The sequence below is a fragment of the Schistocerca americana genome, chromosome 3, assembly GCF_021461395.2.
Source record: "Schistocerca americana isolate TAMUIC-IGC-003095 chromosome 3, iqSchAmer2.1, whole genome shotgun sequence".
In the NCBI taxonomy this organism is placed as follows: Eukaryota; Metazoa; Arthropoda; class Insecta; order Orthoptera; family Acrididae; genus Schistocerca; species Schistocerca americana.
In genome coordinates, this window is record NC_060121.1 from 854,970,496 (window position 1) to 854,994,476 (window position 23,981).

General features: G+C 38.9%; 1 protein-coding gene across 1 annotated transcript in view; it reads right to left on the reverse strand.

Moving 5' to 3' along the window:
- The window catches only part of LOC124606440 (cilia- and flagella-associated protein 45-like), a 146,626-nt gene extending 128,502 nt beyond the window's left edge, over nucleotides 1-18,124 (reverse strand). Inside the window, exon 1 of the mRNA XM_047138421.1 lies at nucleotides 17,992-18,124. The gene's annotated coding sequence lies outside the window, so the exon portion shown is untranslated. The remainder of the gene's footprint in view (nucleotides 1-17,991) is intronic.
- Between the last annotated feature and the right edge of the window lie 5,857 nt (nucleotides 18,125-23,981).

The following is a 23,981-nucleotide window of genomic DNA, read 5'->3' on the forward strand; positions in this document are numbered from 1 at the left end:
GCGAGGTGTCCTGATGAACACTCACCAGTCAACATGCAGGCAGGGAAATCAGGACGCGCTCAGTGTAAAGACACTTCAGGTATCAAGATATTAGCAGTACATTTTCAGAGTGTTCGGAATAAAGTTCCTGAATTTACTGCCCTCCAGGAAGCATGTGGCGTGCAAATTATTCTTGGGACTGAGGCCTGGCTGAACCCTGAGATAGGAAGTTCTGTAATATTTAGTGAGGACTGGAACGTGTATCGGAAACACAGATTAGACACCGTAGGAGGTGGTGTCTTCATTGCAGTTGACAAAAATATTGTGTCTACTGAGGTCGAAGTAGTGTGTGATTGTGAAGTATTCTGGACACGTTTAACAGGGCTGGGAGAAATAAAGTTAATTGTTGGGTGTTATTACCAGCTACCAGGTTCCACCGTGAATGTTCTAGAATCATTCAAAGGGAGTCTACACTCTGTATCGCAGAAGTACCCGGATCATGCTATATTAGTCGGAGGTGACTTCAATCTACTTAGTATAGACTGGGATGTCTATGGATTCATTACAGGTGGTACCGACAAGCCATCGTGTGAATTACTTTTGAACACATTATCCGAAAACTGTCTTGAGCAGCTAAATCGACAGCCAACACGTAATGGAAATATTTTAGATCTGGTAGCCACGAACAGACCAGACCTCATCGACGGTGAGACAGGGATTAGTGATCACGATGTTGTCATTACGACTATGGTTAAGAAAGTTAAGAAGTCGGTCAAGAAGGCTAGGAGAGTATTCTTACTAGAAAGAGCAGGTAAGCAGTTGTTAGCATCCCACTTGGTAAATGAATCGATTTCATTTACTTCCAGTACGATGGACGTGGAAGAATTATGGGCAAATTTTAAACACATCGTAAATCACGCATTAGAGAAGTATGTGCCGAAAAAGTGGGTTTCAGATGGAAAATACCCACCGTGGTTTAACAGCGCAATTTGGAAAATGCTCAGGAAGCAAAGACAGTTGCACTCGCGGTACAAGAAAGATCGGGAGAATGAGGACGGGCAAAAGTTAGTAGAGATTCGTGCTGCTGTAAAAAGAGCGATGTGTGAAGCATACAACCACTACCACCGTCATACCTTAGCAAAAGATCTTGGTGAAAACCCAAGGAAATTCTGGTCTTACGTAAAATCGGTAAGCAGGTCTAAGGCTTCCATCCAGTCACTCACTGATCAGTCTGGCCTGGCAACGGAAGACAGCAAAACAAAAGCTGAAATTTTAAATTTAGCATTTGAGAAATCTTTCATGCAGAAGGATCGTACAAACATACCGCCGTTTGAGTCTTGTACAGATTACCGTATGGAGGACATAGTGATAGACATTCCTGGAGTTGTGAAGCAGCTGAATGGGTTGAAAATAAATAAATCACCAGGTCCTGATGGGATTCCAATTCGGTTTTACAGAGAGTACTCTACTGCATTGGCTCCTTACTTAGCTTGCATTTATCGCGAATCTCTTGCCCAATGTAAAGTCCCGAGCAACTAGAAAAAAGTGCAGGTGACACCTGTATATAAGAAGGGTAGAAGGACAGATCCTAAAAATTACAGACTAATATCCTTAACATCGGTTTGTTGCAGGATTCTCGAACATATTCTCAGTTCGAATATAATGAATTCCTTGAGACAGAGAAGTTGCTGTCCATGCATCAGCGCGGCTTTAGAAAGTATCGCGCCTGCGAAATGCAACTCGCCCTTTTTTCATGATATCTTGCAAACCATAGATGAAGGGTATCTGATGGATGCCATATTCCTTGACTTCCGGAAAGCGTTTGACTCTGTGCCCCACTGCAGACTACTAACTAAGGTACGAGCATATGGGATTGGTTCCCAAATATGTGAGTGGCTCGAAGACTTCTTAAGTTATAGAACCCAGTATGATGTCCTCGATAGTGAGTGTTCATCGTAGGTGAGGGTATCATCTGGAGTTCCCCAGGGAAGTGTGGTAGGTCTGCTGTTGTTTTCTATCTACATAAATGATCTTTTGGATAGGGTGGATAGCAATGTGTAGCTGTTTGCTGATGATGCTGTGGTGTATGGAAAGGTGTCGTCGTTGAGTGACTGTAGGAGGGTACAAGATGACTTGGACAGGGTTTGTGACTGGTGTAAAGAATGGCAGCTAACTCTAAATATAGATAAATGTAAATTAATGCAGATGAATAGGAAAAAGAATCCCGTAATGTTTGACTACTCCATTAGTAATGTAGTGCTTGACATAGTCACATCGATTAAATATTTGGGCGTAACATTGCACAGCGATATGAAGTGGGACAAGCATGTAACGGCAGTTGTGGGGGAGGTGGATAGTCGTCTTCGGTTCATTGGTAGAATTTTGGGAAGATATGGTTCATCTGTAAAGGAGACCGCTTATAAAACACTAATATGACCTATTCTTGAGTACTTCTCGAGCGTTTGGGATCCCTATCAGGTCGGATTGAGGGAGGACATAGAAGAAATTCAGAGGCGAGCTGCTAGATTTGTTACTGGTAGGTTTGATCATCACGCGAGTGTTACGGAAATGCTTCAGGAACTTGGGTGGGAGTCTCTGGAGGAAAGGAGACATTCTTTTTGTGAATCGCTACTGAGGAAATTTAGAGAACTAGCATTTGAGGATGACTGCAGTACAATTTTACTGCCGCCAACTTATGTTTCACGGAAAGACCACAAAGATAAGATAAGAGAGTTTAGGGCTCGTACAGAGGCATATAGGCAGTCATTTTTCCCTCGTTCTGTTTGGGAGTGGAACAGGGAGAGAAGATGTTAGTTGTGGTACGAGGTACCCTCCATCACGCACCGTATGGTGGATTGCGGAGTATGTATGTAGATGTAGATGTAGCAGTACATTTATACATTATGATACAGTACCATATCCAGAAAACATTTATGTTATCTTCGCTAATTCTTTGTCACTATACTTTTAAAAAAGTCACTACATGCAATTAAGTGCTTGTAAGAGATCTCCCACCAGTGTATGCTTAAAATGTGGCTAGAAGTAGATAGAAGAAGTTGATAACATTAAATTCCTGAGATTACAGCTTCATAATAAATTCAGCTGGGAGGAGCATACCACAGAGCTGCTGAAGTGCCTTAACAAACCAATATTTGTAATGTGAATACTGCCCAACATTGGTGATACAAAAATAAAAAAGCTGGTATACTATGCTCACTTTCATTCCACAATGTCACACACGATTATTTTTTGAGCTAACTTGTCAACCCATGCTAAATTTTTCTGGACCCAGAAATGTGTTATAAGAATTATTTGTGGTGTGAACTCAAGAACATTCTGCAGAGGCCTGGTTAGGGAACAAGGAATAATAACTGTTGCTTTCTAATATATTTATTTCTTAACGAAATTTGTCATTAAAATATAGCTCTTTTTCAAACCAACAGCTCAGTTAATGGAATTAATACTGCAAATAAGAATGATCTTCACAAATCTACATATACATCTACACTCTGCAAACCACTGCAATGTGCGTGGCAGATGATACATCCCACTGTACCAGCCACTTTTAGTCACTTAGTATGGTCAAGAAAAGTGTCCATTACTCAGGAACACACGTTTCAATAATTTGCCAGCAGCCACAAACAGTTTGACTACTAATAAAGTTCAGTTTTAAGAGGAACCTAAAAGATTCATTGATGCCCAACTCCAATTCCATCAATGAATCTCTTAGCAGAACCAACTGGTGTGTATATGTTACTAATAATATCAAATAATGTATTAGTCCCCCCCCATGAACCATGGACCTTGCCGTTGGTGGGGAGGCTTGCGTGCCTCAGCGATACAGATAGCCGTACCGTAGGTGCAACCACAACGGAGGGGTATCTGTTGAGAGGCCAGACAAACGTGTGGTTCCTGAAGAGGGGCAGCAGCCTTTTCAGTAGTTGCAAGGGCAACAGTCTGGATGATTGACTGATCTGGCCTTGTAACAATAACCAAAACGGCCTTGCTGTGCTGGTACTGCGAACGGCTGAAAGCAAGGGGAAACTACAGCCGTAATTTTTCCCGAGGGCATGCAGCTTTACTGTATGATTACATGATGATGGCGTCCTCTTGGGTAAAATATTCCGGAGGTAAAATAGTCCCCCATTCGGATCTCCGGGCGGGGACTACTCAAGAGGATGTCGTTATCAGGAGAAAGAAAACTGGCGTTCTACGGATCGGAGCGTGGAATGTCAGATCCCTTAATCGGGCAGGTAGGTTAGAAAATTTAAAAAGGGAAATGGATAGGTTGAAGTTAGATATAGTGGGAATTAGTGAAGTTCGGTGGCAGGAGGAACAAGACTTCTGGTCAGGTGACTACAGGGTTATAAACACAAAATCAAATAGGGGTAATGCAGGAGTGGGTTTAATAATGAATAGGAAAATAGGAATGCGGGTAAGCTACTACAAACAGCATAGTGAACGCATTATTGTGGCCAAGATAGATACGAAGCCCACACCTACTACAGTAGTACAAGTTTATATGCCAACTAGCTCTGCAGATGACGAAGAAATTGAAGAAATGTATGATGAAATAAAAGAAATTATTCAGATTGTGAAGGGAGACGAAAATTTAATAGTCATGGGTGACTGGAATTCGAGTGTAGGAAAAGGGAGAGAAGGAAACATAGTAGGTGAATATGGATTGGGGCACAGAAATGAAAGAGGAAGCCGCCTGGTAGAATTTTGCACATAGCACAACATAATCATAACTAACACTTGGTTTAAGAATCATGAAAGAAGGTTGTATACATGGAAGAACCCTGGAGATACTAAAAGGTATCAGATAGATTATATAATGGTAAGACAGAGATTTAGGAACCAGGTTTTAAATTGTAAGACATTTCCAGGGGCAGATGTGGACTCTGACCACAATCTATTGGTTATGACCTGTAGATTAAAACTGAAGAAACTGCAAAAAGGTGGGAATTTAAGGAGATGGGACCTGGATAAACTAAAAGAACCAGAGGTTGTACAGAGATTCAGGGAGAGCATAAGGGAGCAATTGACAGGAATGGGGGAAATAAATACAGTAGAAGAAGAATGGGTAGCTTTGAGGGATGAAGTAGTGAAGGCAGCAGAGGATCAAGTAGGTAAAAAGACGAGGGCTAGTAGAAATCCTTGGGTAACAGAAGAAATATTGAATTTAATTGATGAAAGGAGAAAATATAAAAATGCAGTAAGTGAAACAGGCAAAAAGGAATACAAACGTCTCAAAAATGAGATCGACAGGAAGTGCAAAATGGCTAAGCAGGGATGGCTAGAGGACAAATGTAAGGATGTAGAGGCTTATCTCACTAGGGGTAAGATAGATACCGCCTACAGGAAAATTAAAGAGACCTTTGGAGATAAGAGAACGACTTGTATGAATATCAAGAGTTCAGATGGAAACCCAGTTCTAAGCAAAGAAGGGAAAGCAGAAAGGTGGAAGGAGTATATAGAGGGTCTATACAAGGGCGATATACTTGAGGACAATATTATGGAAATGGAAGAGGATGTAGATGAAGATGAAATGGGAGATATGATACTGCGTGAAGAGTTTGACAGAGCACTGAAAGACCTGAGTCGAAACAAGGCCCCCGGAGTAGACAATATTCCATTGGAACTACTGACGGCCGTGGGAGAGCCAGTCCTGACAAAACTCTACCATCTGGTGAGCAAGATGTATGAAACAGGCGAAATACCCTCAGACTTCAAGAAGAATATAATAATTCCAATCCCAAAGAAAGCAGGTGTTGACAGATGTGAAAATTACCGAACTATCAGCTTAATAAGTCACAGCTGCAAAATACTAACACGAATTCTTTACAGACGAATGGAAAAACTAGTAGAAGCCAACCTCGGGGAAGATCAGTTTGGATTCCGTAGAAACACTGGAACACGTGAAGCAATACTGACCTTACGACTTATCTTAGAAGAAAGATTAAGGAAAGGCAAACCTACGTTTCTAGCATTTGTAGACTTAGAGAAAGCTTTTGACAATGTTGACTGGTGTACTCTCTTTCAAATTCTAAAGGTGGCAGGGGTAAAATACAGGGAGCGAAAGGCTATTTACAATTTGTACAGAAACCAGATGGCAGTTATAAGGGTCGAGGGACATGAAAGGGAAGCAGTGGTTGGGAAGGGAGTAAGACAGGGTTGTAGCCTCTCCCCGATGTTGTTCAATGTGTATATTGAGCAAGCAGTAAAGGAAACAAAAGAAAAATTCGGAGTAGGTATTAAAATTCATGGAGAAGAAATAAAAACTTTGAGGTTCGCCGATGACATTGTAATTCTGTCAGAGACAGCAAAGGACTTGGAAGAGCAGTTGAATGGAATGGACAGTGTCTTGAAAGGAGGATATAAGATGAACATCAACAAAAGCAAAACAAGGGTAATGGAATGTAGTCTAATTAAGTCGGGTGATGCTGAGGGAATTAGATTAGGAAATGAGGCACTTAAAGTAGTAAAGGAGTTTTGCTATTTGGGGAGCAAAATAACTGATGATGGTCGAAGTAGAGAGGATATAAAATGTAGGCTGGCAATGGCAAGGAAAGCGTTTCTGAAGAAGAGAAATTTGTTAACATCCAGTATTGATTTAAGTGTCAGGAAGTCATTTCTGAAAGTATTCGTATGGAGTGTAGCCATGTATGGAAGTGAAACATGGACGATAAATAGTTTGGACAAGAAGAGAATAGAAGCTTTTGAAATGTGGTGCTACAGAAGAATGCTGATGATTAGATGGGTAGATCACATAACTAATGAGGAAGTATTGAATAGGATTGGGGAGAAGAGAAGTTTGTGGCACAACTTGACCAGAAGAAGGGATCGGTTGGTGGGACATGTTCTGAGGCATCAAGGGATCACCAATTTAGTATTGGAGGGCAGCGTGGAGGGTAAAAATCGTAAAGGGAGACCAAGAGATGAATACACTAAGCAGATTCAGAAGGATGTAGGTTGCAGTAGGTACTGGGAGATGAAAAAGCTTGCACAGGATAGAGTAGCATGGAGAGCTGCATCAAACCAGTCTCAGGACTGAAGACCACAACAACAACAACAATGTATTAGTACAATCTGACTTTCATATGAGGGGCATTTGAAAAGTCCGGGCAAAGCCCAAGAGATGGCAGTACCAGCGCATATCGAGGTCATGTTTAGTTAGTAGCATCTTTGAAAAGAATGCACACCAAGTTTCAGCCTAGTTCTTTGTGATTGGCATTCGTGTGAATCAAGGAATTCGAGGGATTGTCAAAAAATGGACGAAAAAGAATTTCGTGTTACTTTATGAAAGGCAAAATGCCTCAGGAGACTAAAGAGAAGCTTGAGAAACATGACAGCGACTCCGCACCTTCGATTAGAACAGTTTATAAGTGGTTTCAAAATTTTCTGAGTGGCTATAAGGGCACAAGTGGTGTTGAATGTTCTGGACGCCCTGTGGAGGTTACGACTCCAGAAATTATTGAAGAAGTCCATGATATGGTGGTGGCTGACAGAAGAGTTAAGGTTCATGAGATTGCTAGTGCTGTGGGCATCTTGAATGAATGGGTACGTAATATTTTGCATAAACATTTGGACATGAGAAAGCTAACCGAAGATGGGTTCCCCGATTGCTCATGCCTGACCAAAAACGGAATCATGTGAAATGTTGCAAGGATGGTTTGCAGCTGTTCAGGAAGAATCCGTAGGACTTAAAGTGTTGTTTCGTCACTGTGGATGAAACATGGATACGTTACTATATTCCTGAGACCAAACAACAATCTAAACAATGGGTTACCAATGGAGAATCTGCACCAAAAAAGGCGAAGACCATTCCTTCGGCTGGAAAGGTTATGGCTACTGTCCTTTGGGATTCGCAAGGGATAATCCTCATTGACTATCTGGAAAAGGGTAAAACTATTACAGGTGCATATTATTCATTGTTACTGGACCATTTGAAAACTGAGCTGCAAGAAAAATGCCGGTGATTGGACCGCAAAAAAGTCCTTTTCCATCACGACAATGCAGCAGCACACATCTCAGCAGTTGTGGTCGCAAAATTTATGGAAACAGGATTCCAACTCATTTCACATTGCCCCTATTCTCCAGACATGGCTCCCTCAGACTTCTATTTGTTCCCCAATTTGAAGAAATGGCTGGCAGGACAAAGACTTTATTCAAACAAGGAGGTGATTGCAGCAACTAACAGACTTGGACAATTCCTATTATTCGAAAGGGATCAACAAATTAGAACAGCATTGGACGAAGTGTATAAGTCTAAAAGGAGACTACGTCGAAAATAAAAAAGGTTTACCTCAAACATGTAAGTACTGTAGTTTTTTTTTATTTTTGCACAGAGTTTTCAAACAACCCTTGTACAAATTCAGTATAGTAATGTGATGATTGTAAATAAATGTTGTAAAATGATTTTTCTATTTTATGAATCGTGGCTACAATAGCATAAGACAAACCTCAGTGTATTGAACATTGATGTGTTTTGCAACAAGTTATTTATTATCTTTCAAACAAAACTAGATTTAAGATTTTATTTTATTTATTCCACACCCTTGAGGAACAGTTCACTTGGGATCTGTGGAAGGTACATCAGCACATTTGTTTTGCTTTGTGCGTATTTATCATGTATTCTTGTTTTTCTGATATGTTCTGTGTCATGAAGGATCACCTCACTATGGATCTACTGGAACAAAAAGTACATCTAATGTAATCTCTGTCTCTTTTCAAATGATCCAAGGCTTTGAATTCATCAATAGCCCAATGAGGCATTTAACCTGCAGTTTGTGGAGGTGCAGGTCAGGCAAGAGGTGGTTCTGTGATGTACTGGAGATCTTTCAGTACCATGATTTAGCCCCTTCACACACATTATTGAGAACATGGACTAAGATTTCTATTTGAACATTCACAATGACCAGGTTTTGTCTTTTCTTTTATATCTTCATTATAAGTATACTGCCAACTCTCTCTTCTTTCAAGATGACGACGGCCGTTTTCACTGAGCTGTTCACACATTTCTGGTTTGACAAACACTTAGACACACTATTACTCTTTGACTGGCCAAGTAAATCATCTGATTTAACTCCATATAAAACATCTGTGCCTGTCTGGAACAGAAGTTGAAACATAGAAATCAACATCCTCACAGTGTCATAGCTCTAAAGTATCTGAAGAGCAATAAGTGGCTTCAGCTGGATATGGCATATCTGAAGAAACTTGTGGAATATCTTCCTTGCTGAACTGAGGCAGTGTTACATAGGATCAGCATGATGTCTCATGAAGATGACTAGTTTTTTGCCTGGTTTGCTTAGTGTTATGCTTGATGTCTGATGTATGAAATACTACTAAGTTCCCAGAGCTTCTCTCATTAAGCAGTGGGGATTGATTTTTTCCCCTTCTTCTTCAAGGATTAGAATGTATTCTGGACCAGTAATCAGCTCTAAACTATTGCTTTAAACTGCGTGTACCCCTCTCCTATGGAACGTGAGCTAGGCTTGGTGACATGCCTAAGTATTTCATTTAGTACACATCATGGTGTGGCCTAAAGTTTTCATTTGTCTAGGTTAACTTCTAAGTTGATTACCAATAGTCCAATAGCCATCACATTAATAAAGTCCTGTGATTTACAGAATTTAGATGACAGAAACAGACGTTTTAGTGATGGCTGCTCATTTATTGCATGTCAAAAAGTTCAGAAACGTATTGACAGAAAGAAACCGTAGTAAAGTGATTTCCAGGATGAACAGCTTACTACTTCACAAATATAACAGAACACATGACAATAAGGCCACATGGAAAATAAAATTGCTGCTAATTATACTCAAGCTTTTTGATGGCAACCACATTCGGGCATTGAAATTAATCAGTGATACGAGTTGAAAATTTATGTCAGACAGGGACTCAAACTTGGATGCTCAGTTTCCCTACAATGGATGCCTTAACCACCTCGGCCATCAGGAGATGCTCCTCGGTTGACCCACATTCCCAACTTGTCATATGCCAATGACATGTCTGACAGAAGAGACAGCACACACATAAAAAGGTAACATTTCCATAGGCCTGATGGCCAAACATGATTCCTTCAAACTTTTTGACAGATTAAAACTGTATACTGGACCGAGACTCAAACTCAGGACCTTTCCTTTACACGGGCGAGTGCTCAACCGACTGAGACACCCACGCACAATTCATGACCTGTCCTCACAGCTTCAATTCTGCAAGTACCTTATCCCCTATTCACTCTGCAGCAGAGGGTGTGCTTAAATGAAACTTCCTGGCAGATTAAAACTGTGTGCCAGACCGAGACTCGAACTTGAGACCTTTGCCTTTCATGGGCAACTGCTCTAACAACTGAGCTGTCCAAGCACAATTCATGATCTGCCCTCACAGCTTCATCCCCTAGGCTATGGCTAAGCCATGTCTCTGAAATATCCTTTCTTCCAAGAGGGGTGGCTCTGCAATGTTCACAGGAGAGCTTCTGTGAAGTTTGGAAGATAGGAGACAAGGTACTGGCAGAACTGAAGGTGTGGACAGGTCATCAGTCATGCATGGTAGCTCCCCCATAAGCATTTGCTTGTGAAATGCAAAGGTCCCAAATTCGAAACTCAGTCCGGCACACAGTTTTAATGTGCCAGGAAGTTTCGTATCAGCACACAATCCGCCGCAGACTGAAAATTTCAATCACCAGATTTTGTTTCCTCACTGAATCATAATAGTGTGTAGTGTCTGTTCTGTCAGTTGGACCAGGACTCAAACCTGGATGCTCTGCCCTCTAGAACGCCTCAGCCACCTGAACATGCTTCTAGCCTGACCAAAATTCCAACTCTTCATACGAGAATGTGGCAACCCTCTCCATGTATCCCTCGCTTGCAGTGTCACCTGTATTTCTGCAGCAGGAAACAAAACATGGTGTGTATTTAAAGCTTAATTCTAAAAAAATGTAATTATTTTGGATATCTGACTGGCAATTAAACTGGTCTTTAAGTCTGTTACATTCTTGTTTCTGCTTTACACCTATACCTTTCTGTGTTACCTACAAACAATTTTTCAAGTATTATTCATCGGAGACAATGCAGCTATTCTAGGTATTATATTATATATCTGCAGAAGAGAGTTTGTCATCGGACAGAAAAATTGATAGAATGGGCTCACTGCTGCCATGGGTTGCACCAATTGCTGTGAGATGGTATAGGAAGATAGTTACATGTTAGAGCTAGTGACATCACACAGACAGTAACTCGCCGTCCAGTGTAGCATAATGTGTTTGCGCTATGCTGTGCTTTGCTGACAACTATTGCCAACTTACTGCATGTGTGTGAACAGTGGATCAAGTTTCAGCTAACATGGATCCAGAATTCATGCAACTGTGACAGCAATAGCTGCAACTTCTAATGCAACAGCAAGGACTGCATCACTCTCAGCTACAAGTCATACTGAAACAATAAGCCAAGCGGGCTAAGCAATAGCAGCTCATACTACAGCAGCTCATTATGCCAGCAGTTGCCACAACCATTTGCACCTGTTCATCCAGAAGATTATGAACAGAATCATACTACAGTTGATCTATCCAGATAGCCATGTGAGTTAAAATGCCACTTCTGGGATGGATACTGGCCCCAGATTGAATCTGCCTGGCAGATTAACGAAAAGGGTCAGTGTGCCAGCCATCCTGGATGTGGTTTTTAATCAGTTTCCCACATTCCAGTAAATGAATACCAAGCTGGTACCGAAGTCCCCCCTCAAGTACACGATTCACAAACATTTAGATAACATTCGCTTACTTTCACATGAATCACACTAATTGCAGACAGTTGGGGTACACATATTCTGTCCCAGGGGATAATGAACTGCCAACAAGAAAGGCATCTGCCACCCCTTAAATTAACCATGTCCCATTAAAAATCATATTGACCCTGCACTCATGTGGGACAAAGACACAAGAAAAAGAATCACATTACAGATGCATCCTCCCACCAACGTGGATTGTATAGAGTTGCCAAAAAACACAGTACACTCTTTGCATTATAGACAGCAAACTAATGTTATGTAGACAGGCTCACATTGTTCATTGTCATACGAAATCGAATCAATCATATGCCCTATGGGCAGCTGATTTAAATGGTCTGATGCGCAATTGTCAGTTCAGCTGTGAAAATGTAACTTGCAAACAAGCCTATGCTGAATCACTAGTATGAGAGGTTGTAATCAGGAATTATGGACAGAGACACTTATACTAGCAAATAGTATTATCAAGAAAGTGTTATCTGTTGCAAAAACTTTTTAAATGTCAGCTGTAGTACAGAAATCTTTCGATGAACCTGATATCATCTATAAAACAGCACTCCATTCCACAGTAAGTATGATCAGAACATGAGAAGTCTGTTTTCTTCATTGGACTTGAGGTTCAAACCCTGATGTCCAAATAATAAAGAACACATAGCACTCATACAGCAGTAGTGAACATCTCAGTCTTCAGAGGAATACTCACAACCTCATTATAACAACAAAAAGGGCTACGTATTGAGGTTGTCCAGACTGTTGTTCAAAGTATCCTCACTGTTACTGCCTGTAAAAAAAACACTCTGTGGATGGTGTAATAAAAAGGGACATTGGCAAAAGTCTGACACAGCTGCGTTAAATAAGTCCCACCAACACTGATATAGCATAAACATGCTTCAGCCACAACTGAGTCCTTTAATGGCATGAGCACGTAAGTTATCTCTTCCATTAGTAATTAAGAATGTGTGAATTAATTTTCTTGTCTATACTGACAACAGTCTCTATCATAAATGAGGAAGCTTATGTCTAAACTGGTTCACCACCATTACAGCCTACGTTAGAAACATTAACATCCTATAGCAAATACCACATCCAGTTCTGCAAGGAATGCACAATAACAGTGTCTTAGATAAATGACAGCTGTTCATTTACATTTTAGTTATGCCCTCACCAAAGAGACAAAACATATCAGGGATGAACACCTTTACAGCTTTCTCATTTCAAATAGTAGATGACATTATGCTGTGCCCTCAGTAGTATCATTCACTATGCAGTGAATTTTTGCTTTCTTTTCACTAGGCTTAGAGTGAGTCAACAATTATGCAGCTCAAATTCGGTTGAAATCTCCCACAACACCTCATTACCTCCAACCCCAACCACTATTAGTAGCATTGTAAGAGGACCTCAAAAGTGAGATACATCACTTAAGGGAACAAGATATCCTAATACTTATTACATCTGGTCAGTCAGCAACTCTGTTAACAGTCTTAGGCAAAGCAGATTATTACCTCCGTGTCTGCAGTGATTTCAAAATAACCGTAAAGGTGCAAGTCTGAAGTCAATCCCATTCCACAACCAAAAGAATTACTGACAAAAGTATCTCATGGTCAATATTTCTCCAAAATAGATCTAACTCAAGCGTATCGTCAACTGCTATTAGACGAAGTCATGTCAACTCATGGTAATTAACATGCACATTAGATGGTATTTATTTTTCAGCCATTTGATCTAATTAATTGATACATGATGCATCTCTACATTTGAGCTTTGTCATTACATTACTTTACGAATCAAATATATTAAATCTACCAATTAAAATAATTGTACAGTGGGGACTGCATGTGCCCTGATGCCTACAGGAAACCTGAAAAGTAATGGCCAGTGCTGCCCTGGTGAAGCTATAATAGGCCCAACAAACCAGTAGTGGATAATCCCTCTGCTTTCAAGAATGGAATAAGCCTCAGAAAGGATAGATAGATAGATAGATAGATAGATAACAACCCAGCTGTAAACATGGATTATAATTTAGGGCAATGACTATTTGGACATTGACTGGTGAGATGAAGGAGATGATGCATATGATGGAAAAAAGGCACCTGGCTTTGTTGGGGTTGGAAGAAACAAGGTGTAAAGAAGGGAGGAGAGACTGAAAAAGACTACCCGTTATATCGAAGCAGGAATGGAGTGAGACTTGGGTAAAAGAAGAAATGAAGAGAATAAGTGATAGGATGATGGACACACAAATATCACTCAAGGGACAGGTCACAGAAAGCAATAATTTGAAGAGGGGATGCAGAAACAGACTGGAGGAAAGATTGTGACGATAATGGGGAATTTCAATACACATATTGGAAGAGAAAGACAAAAGTAGTAAAGTGTGTTTGGACCAGATGGTTAGGACAGTCAAATCAAGGTAGGTGACAGACTATTGGATTTCTGGCACATAAATGGTTTGTTGATCAGGGATTCCTGCTTCAAGAAAAAGGAGAGTCACACGATTATTTGTTACAGTAATGACTTGAGTAGAAAGTAGTAGTTAACTATCTCTACAATAGAGGAATGAACAAAAACACCACAGATGAACAGATAATATCATTAGAGGCCTTGGGTAGCAACCACTGACAGCTAATAATGAACTTGAGAAGGGCTAAAGTTAACAAAGTGACAGAAAATCAGGACAGCTGTGTAAAGTTACAGAGGCTAAAACACGAAGAAAATAGGGTAGACTACCTTGGAATAGTGAGGGAAATGTCCCAATGGACAAACCAAAAACAGTAAAAGAGGAATGAAGCAGATTTAAGAGGAAATCAGTAAGTGCAACAAAAGTTATATGTTAGAGGACAAGCAACAAAAAGAGATGGAAGGGAAAGCCATGGTGGAATGAAGAAACAGAAGGTACAGTGCTGAAGAAGAATAGAGCCTTCAGGATACAGTTCCAGACTAGGTCAGCAGAGACAAGAAAAGAGTCTCAGACAAGAAAGAAAGAGGCAGAAAGAATGGTGGCAGAAGAGAGAAGAAGGTGGATGGAAGAATGGACTTTAATGAAGGAGGAGGAGATCAAAGGTACAAAATAGGTCCTACACAGGATGGTTAAATGTGAGAGATGGAAAGATATGATGAATGGTGAACAAAAGTGGCCATGAGGTAAAATATCAATGAAACTCAAGATCATGTGCAGGGAGTATTTTGAAAAACTCTCGAGCCCAATTGGAAACCTGGACAAGGAGGAAGACAAGGAACTAGAAACAGAAAATGATTTAACTTGCATAAAAGTGGAAGATGCACTGAGAAAGATGGAATGATGGAAGCCATCAGATTTTGATGAGATGAGCGTAGAGATCATGATAGCAACAGCAGAGGTGGGGATAAAATGGCTCTATTTAGTGATGAAAATTGGGTGGAAAGAGAGAAGGACCCCAGATGAGTAAAGAAGGGAATAATTGTCCTTGTCTTCAAGGAAGGTAATAGAACAGACTGAAAAAGCTATTGGGGAATGACATTGATGAGCCACTGTGCAAAGATCTTTGAGGAAGACACATGAATTCAGACAAAAGTAGAAGGAAGGATGAGACAAAAACAGCATGACTTACAAGTAGGAAAGCCCATAGTAGATTTAATTTTCACTGTAAGACAGCTACAAGAACACCACTATGAATATTGAACAGATCTACTGATGGCCGGTCTAGACATTGTTGTTTTTCTTGTGCCTTTGTACTGCATCAGCACAGGGTCAGCATGGTTATTAACGGATGTGGCACAGTAAAATTAAGGGATGGTCAGACCCCTTTCTGCCGCCACCCCCTTACTTCCCAGGACAGAATGTGTACCCCAACTATCTGCATGTAGTCTTATTCATGTGAAACTGAGTGAAAGTTTTCTAAATGTCTGTGAATTATTTATGGACAACTGAGAAGGCATTGGGTACCAGCCCAGTATTCACCTAGTGGGATGTGGGAAATTACCTAAAAATCAATCTATGCTGGCTGGCACATCCACCCTCACTGTTAATCTGCCAGGTGTATTCAATTCTGTCAAGTGCATCTCCCCATTCCAGAAGTGGAATTTTTACATGCACAGCCATCTGAGTGTGTGATGATCTATATGGAAACCGAAACAACATACGATAGAACATGTAGAGACAACGTAATTTCACTAGATCAACTCTACTGTTTACCATATTCATTAAACTTTTTTACATATGCATCCGGCTGCCACCATTTTAATAAACTGACCTAGAAAAGTCCTGTAAGTTACAAAGAGAGACCCCCTATTTGTGAAGCCAACCGTCTTTAAAACACAAAACTGTTGGACTGTCCACAGTGCTCAATAAGACTCCAGTGTTTAAGAATTCGCATCTTAACAAACAGTTGCAGACTATCTTTTGGAATCAATAGGGCACTAGAAATTACCTCAAAAGATTCCAAACACAGGATACTTGGATAATATAATTGTGACTGGTGCTAAAAGGGAACACAAGGCAAACCTACTTATCCTTTCAATGTGTTACAGCGAATGGACTAAAATACAATTTTAGTAAGCATGCCCAGAATGAAATTTCATACTGCAGCAGAGTATGCACTGATATGAAACTTCCTGGCAGATTAAAATTCCATACTGGACTGGGACTTGAACTTGACACCTTCTGCCAATTGCGCTACCCAAGCATAGCTCACACCCTGTCCTCACAGCTTTGTAGGGTAGGATATGAGGTACTGGCAGAGGTATAGCTGTGACAACAGATCATGAGTCATACTTGATAACTCAGTCACTAGAGTATTTGCCTGTAAAAGGAAAACTTTCAGATTTGAGTACTAGTTTGGCAAACACTTTTAATTTGGCAGGAAGTTTTAAATAATTGTGAATTTTTCAGAAACCAAGTGGAACAACTGGGCCACATCTTCAGTCTGGCTATCAACCCAGCAACATGTAAAAGCCCCAGGCAAAATTCAAGTGCTCACGAACTTAAAATGCTTTCAATCATTTCTTGGCAAAATTAATTATTATTCCAAATTTATACGTAATTCTGACAGTATTGCCATATCACTCAATAACTTATACAAGAAAAGTGTAGAATTTGAATGATCCTAACAGTGCCAATATTCTTTTCAACAAATAAAACGAGTGTTCTAAGTCTGCCCCCTCTCTAGAGCACTATGAGCCATACAAGCAATTTATGCACACTACCATTGCCTTCACAGCACAGCATTGGGGTGGTACTCTCTCACAAAACTGCCAATGTGTATAAACAACTTACCACATATGCCTCCAAAACTCCAACTTAAACTCAGACAAATTCTATATATTGAAAAACGTTGAGCTAAGAGTTTCTCCATAAAGTATTCCTATAAATCATTAGTGCCTGATTATTTGTATAGAGTATGTGTTCAGTGAGAAGTGCTCTGCAGTACAACTAAATGATTAAATTGTATCAACACAGTCTTTTAAGGAATTTATTTGGAAATCTGAAGAGGCAATAGTTGGAAACAGCATACAAAACACAATAAGAATATAAAAGTTAGTAGCAACACTAACACTGAAATTCATGCATAAGGAAAAGTACAGGTAGTACTTTATGCAAATGGCACGATGATATATAGCCAGAATTTTCATACATAACAGAGTAAGTTCTAGTGTTAAGTAATATAATACCAGTCATACAGCAATAACTTCCTGTATACAAACCTATTCTTTCTGAGTAAATGTAACAGAATTATTTAATTTTATAGCTGGGAATCATTATCACTGTATTATCAAAAAAAGTGCTAAAAGTAAATTAATGGAGTCGTACGCAAAATTTGGGAACCACACAGTAGAATTATGTCTGTGGATACAAGAAAGAAATAACATATTAATTTAGAATATGACAAGAACTGCAAAGAAAAGAACCAAAATTATGTAAACAACATTCTGCCGCATCCAGTAATAACAGGAGAGCACACAAATGAAATAAAATCGACAACGGATCGTATTATCTAGGCTACACAGAAGTGTGATACCGCCCCTATTCAGGTTGGCCTACATAGAATGGTACACAATGTATCAGTAGTGCGTACCTAGTAGTGAAGAAAGCTCGTATGTGGTAGTGTAAAATACCACTGCGTTTATCTATTCGTGATAGAAACAATACGATACAAAAGTTAATGTTCGAAGGTGAAAAAGTGAGGAATAAAAACCTGAAACTACAGTACCTACTACAGAGGATACAGTATTCGATTAATCAGAATGTACCTGTTAAAAGAACGGCGTTGCCGTAATAATGTGTTGTTAGTAGCAACGGCTTGTGAAAATACCATTTCGTTGCTATGGTCGCCTAGCTTTCCGGCGCAAATGTTTGTGTGTCCGCTCAGTGATTAGCCGGTCCATGCTCTTACAACAAAGAAGAGAGGTACTAATTAAGTATGTCAAAAAACTAAAACACGAGTTGAAGGGTCAAATATAGGGTTACGTTAGCTTTTATGTTTTGTTTTTGTTTTACTCTGCAGCTTGGTTTCCATCGGCAGTATATTAGTTCCTAGAAAGCTACGTCAAATTTATCATTTTCGTCTGTCGTCATTCAGTTACTACAAATCAGTACTGCTGTGGCTTCTTCTTTTACCTTTTTCCCTATTCACTATTTTACAGTGTTTACAAATTGTGTATTTGATACTTATAAACAGAGATTGAGCAGTAACCGGGAAAATAAGTTTCAAGAAACCATTTTTTTCCTTTCTCGTAGACGTATTAACATTGGCGGCTACCCAAACACTTACATCAAATGGCAACAATCTGCCACCATGTGGCAGTTCGTACGAACAGTCATTATCAATGTCACCAACTCTCGAAAACGAAATAAGCGAAGTGTGTCAAAAAAAAAAAAAAAAAAAAAAAAGCTGAAATAAAATAAGGTGCTTAATTGTGCAGTTTTATTTTGCAATAATTATACTGTGTAACATATTTAAGAGAGAGCAATGAACACGAAAATACAAGAAGATGGATAATGTTAAATAAATGCAACTTTATAAAGAACGATTGGATAAAATGTTTGAGTATAGAGGGAGATATTTTCGTCGTATAAGTAATTTCGTGATATTTTTTGCTTGTGTGCAGCGGACATCCCTCAGCGGGTTGGCGCGTGTTTTGGTAGATACGTCCTTCCCGCCAGATGGCCTGTTTCTGTACCACCACGCGTAAAGTCAACAATACAAAACTTTTTCTCATTCTTCGTGCCGTTTCGTGAAATACTGTGGCCGTTGTTGCAGCGTCTGAGTATTCTTGATACTGCGTAGAAACTATTGAAGGTAAGCGATGTATTATACGGTATGTTATAGTCTGTGATACAGTGAACGTAAAAATCCAGTGCAATTACTCGTGAGGCTGTATAGATACATAAGGAAAAGCCCCGACACGGTGCAATAAAAATTATTACCAATGACGATAAACACTAGCGCGGCCACTGTATGCGTCGGCAAAGATGTATTTTGCTACGCTGGAAGGAGAATGACAAATGATGGAAACTCCATTCGATTTTTTTTAGATGGACTCTGTCTTTAGTTATCGTAGGGAGAAGACGTATTCTTGTGAGAAGTGTGTAGTAGATATCGTGTTTGCAATAATTATACTGTGTAACGTATTTAAGAGAGAGAGAGAGCAAAGAATACGAAAATACAAGAAGATGGATAATGTTAGATAAATGCAACTTTATAAAGACGATTGGATAAAATGTTAGAGTATAGAGGGAGTGCAAAACCACGAAATTTTTCTTTCGCACATTATGCTAATGTCATGTCACTGTAGCTGCCTGCATCTGAAGAGGAAGTCTGATAAAGTATTGTATTCACAGTCAAAAATGAGAAGTAGTCATGGTGGAATAAGATGGCGGCTAGTGTAAAAATTCGTTGTGCGTCTCCGAGAAAAAGTGTGAATTTTGCCGTGAAAAAGAAAAATTGTGACAGTTGTAAGGATGAAATTACAAAGCTCAGCGAACGGGTGTCTAGTTTACAATTTATTATCAGTTCCTTGAAGATGGATACCAAGAAACTTAAAGAAGAAAAAGTGAACGGAACATGAAAAACTCGCGCCATGAAAGTACGAATATGTCGGAGAATTGGACGGAAGTGAAGTACAAAAGACGCAAACAGATAATACAAGAAAATTACTTTCAAGCTCTTTCGACTACGGATTGTAAAAGTAAAGTTAACAGTGCGAGTGTACCATGTGGAAAATCAAACGACTCTGTGAATAAGGTAAAACATGGAATATTTCAGCAGCAGTTAAGTAAAAGATCATATGCGAAAGTGCTCACGAAAAATCTTCCACCGCTAAGCTGCTCTACTGAGACAATATCGACATGTGTTAGCAAAAAAGACACAATAAATAGTGCCAAACTAGACTTCGCTTACTGCAAAGACAGGCAGAAAACAGACAATCTCGGAACAGCAAGTACCGGTAAAATTGAACTGTATGCCGACAGCCAAGGACGAGATACAGCCGCTGAATTTCGGCGTACAAGTAGTCAGAATTTTAGTTTTAACTGTACAGTAAAACCAGGAGCAAAATTCAGTGCTGCTACGTCAATGAGTCAAGAAAAAATTTCCTCATTGAGCAAAAAGGACTTTTCCATCTTCCTGGCGGGATCAAATGATATAGCTAGAAACGAAAAAAACGATCTCTTAATCTCGCTAAAAAGAAAACTGTATGAGCTGAGAGGAACAAATGTTATTGTTTTTTCAGTGCCACACCGTTACGACTTGATAGAATGGTCCTGTGTAAATAAAGAAATTGAAACTGCAAATAAAGAGATGCAAAATATTTGCAACCGGTTTGAAAATGTAACATTTGTGAACATCAGCAATTTAGGGAAAAGATTTCACACAACACATGGTTCCCATCTAAATGTACTGGGAAAAAACGTAATAGTAACCAAAATTTTAGAACTTGTAAATAAAATCTCAAATGTGCAGTGTGATGATAGAAAAGTCATACCTCTCATGGACAGGAAGTGTGTGTATCCTGTAGAATCCAATGTGAAATCTGCTATCAGTGAAGCTACACCTCTCCAAGACAAATGTGAAATTTTATTAATGCAAGTGAACACTCCAAATGTTAAGAATTCACAGAAAGGCACAGCAGTTATGGAACAACAAACACCAGAAATAAGTGAAACAGCAGCAGCACCATCATTATCAGCAGAAGCAGCAGCAGTAACAGAACCAACAACGACTGGAGCAGCAACACAGCAATGCTTAAGGAGGAGCCAAAGGAAAAATACATCTGTGTCATTCAGTGATAATTTTTTATGGTTTCAAGCCAAGAAGAAAATAAAAATGTGAAAAACCAGCCTTCTAACTCACAGATAAGTCACAACAACATCCTATTTTTAAACATTCAGGGTCTTGAAAATAAAATTGAAATTCTGGATGAGTCATTGCCACAGAATAAGTATTCTTTCTTATGTATATGAGAACATTGGCTTAAACCAGAACAAATACAATACTATGTACCAGAAGGTTATAAATATGGAAACAGTTTTTGCAGATCTCAGTACCTTAATGGTGGTACTGTTATCTATGTTTCAAATGAAATAGAGTGTAGAGAACTAGATCTTAGTTGGGCATGTGTAGAGAATCACTTTGAAATTACCGGGATCATATGTGATATAATGAAACTTATCATAGTATGTATCTACCATTCCCCTGACTCAGATGATAAAACTTTTTTAGATAATTTAGACAGTGTACTCTGCTACATAACGAAATGGAAAAATTATGTAACTGTAATTGGGGGAGACTTTAATTCAAGCTTTGATGTAACATGTAACAAACCCAGTGTAAATAAGTTACTGAATATGCTGAGGCAGCACAACTTCCATCATGTAAATTCAGAACCAACAAGACTACAAGCGTGCTTGGATAATGCTTTTGTCAACTGTGCTCGTGATATGTACTCCACCAAGGTAAAGGAGTTTGTTTTCTCAGACCACTCCATGTTAACAGTAAAGTTAAGACATTTTATAAAAGGAGATGAGAGCAAGGCTGGACAAAAGTTAACAAAATCTAATACCTTAATATTAACAAAACACAATCTCATAAAACTAACACACCAGTTGAGCATAACAAACTGTGACAAATTATTTCAAAACTGTGATTCCAGTGCCCAAACAGTTTATGAAACATTCCACAATTACTTAACAGGTATCTTCAAAGCCCATCTTGTTCAAAAGAAATACCATAAAACAAGAAAAGGTAAATTTTGGTACACCAAAGAACTGGAGAATCTAAAAAATAAGCTACTGCTGTTGAAGCGCCTTGCCAAAGTAAACAATTCTAATGAAATTAAGGATCTCGAAAAAATCACTAAGAAACTGTATAAGAAAGAGTTGCAATTAGCGAAACTAAGATACAACACAAATTTCATAAAAAATAGTAAAAACCAATGCAAAACAGCCTGGTCAGTAATTAATACTGTTAAAGGTGAAGTCAGAAACTTCGACAAGACAGTCCCAATACCAGCAGATACATTCAATAAATATTTTGTAAGCAGTGCTGATGATATCAAAAAGCTGATCAGTAAACCCAATGTAACATGTATAGATTATCTGAAGAGAGCAAACCTAAATCATAATAGGGGCGGATCATCATTGAAACACTTCAGAGAGGTATGCCAACATGAAGTTCTTAAAATAGTCAAAGAAATGAAAAATTCATACAGTACAGATATTTTTAATATGTCAAACAATCTATTGAAAGAAATCATACATTACATTGCAGCACCATTAACATATTCTATAAACCTGTGTCTCATAGAAGGGTTTTTTCCTGATCCTCTCAAACTATCCAAGGTAACTCCAGTCTTTAAGAAGGGTGTCAAATCAGATCCTGCAAACTACAGACCAATTTCACTAATTCCAGTACTAGAAAAAGTCTTTGAAGGCGTAATATATAAGCAGGTGTATGAGTACCTAGAACTAAATGGTATGTTAAGTGCATCACAGTTTGGTTACAGAAAAGGAAGGTCAGCTATACATGCCATAGAGCTCTTAGTCAGAGACATTCTAGCGGCATTTGAGGACCATGCGCACGCACAGGTAACCTTATGTGATCTGAGCAAAGCTTTTGACTGTGTTGACCACTCACTTCTGCTCTCTAAACTTGAGTACTATGGAATATGTGATAAAAGTTTAAAACTCATCAAATCATACCTCAATAAAAGGAACCAGGTGGTGAGTTCAGGAAGTCATCTGTCAAACATACTCGAGGTTCAACATGGAGTGCCACAGGGATCTAAATTGGGACCACTTCTTTTCCTTGTACACATAAATGACTTACCAGGAAATATAGATGTAAAGACATATATGTATGCAGATGACACAACTTTTCTATCTGTAAACCATGTACTTGATAACCTTGTAAGTGATATGAAACTGGCAAAAGAAAATGCAACATCATGGTTTAATGCCAATGGTCTGCTATTAAATGAGGAAAAGACCCAGAATATGTGGTTCAGTCTATCAAAGACTATAAAAATAGAAAAACAAAAGGCAAAGTTTTTAGGTATTGTACTTGACAACAGTCTAACATGGAACTCTCATGTTGATCACATAGTGGTTAGGTTGTCAAGAGTTATATATTTGTTGAAGAGACTGATGTGTTGTGTGACATTTGAGTACATAAGGACAGCGTACTTTGCCTTTTTTCAATCTGTTTTAAGGTATGGGTTAATACTCTGGGGAAACAGCAGAAAAATAAATGAAATTATGGTGATCCAGAAGAAAGCAATCAGAGTAATGGCTAAGGTAGATAATAGAACACATTGTAAACCATTGTTCACTAAATATAGAATTTTAACAGTAATTAATTTATATATTCTTGACAGTGTTAACTACATACTTGCTGAACTACCTAATTTAAGTGTAACAAATGAAAGACATGGCTACTATACAAGAACGTGTACTTCTCTGCTGTTGCCACAAAATAGATTAGCTAAAACTAACAATAGTCATAAGTATATGGCAATTAAAATATATAACAAATTGTCTAAAAATGGGTCAATCAAGCCTGACAAATTATTTAAAGACAATGTTCATAACTTCTTGTTAACCAATCCATTCTATTCATTAGAAGAATTTTTAGAAATGCATAATATCAACTTAAATGTGTAAAAAAATTTTTTTGTAAAATTAATAGGTTAAGTGAACTGACGAAGTCTATTGCATGTAACAATGCTGAATGACTAATAAAGAA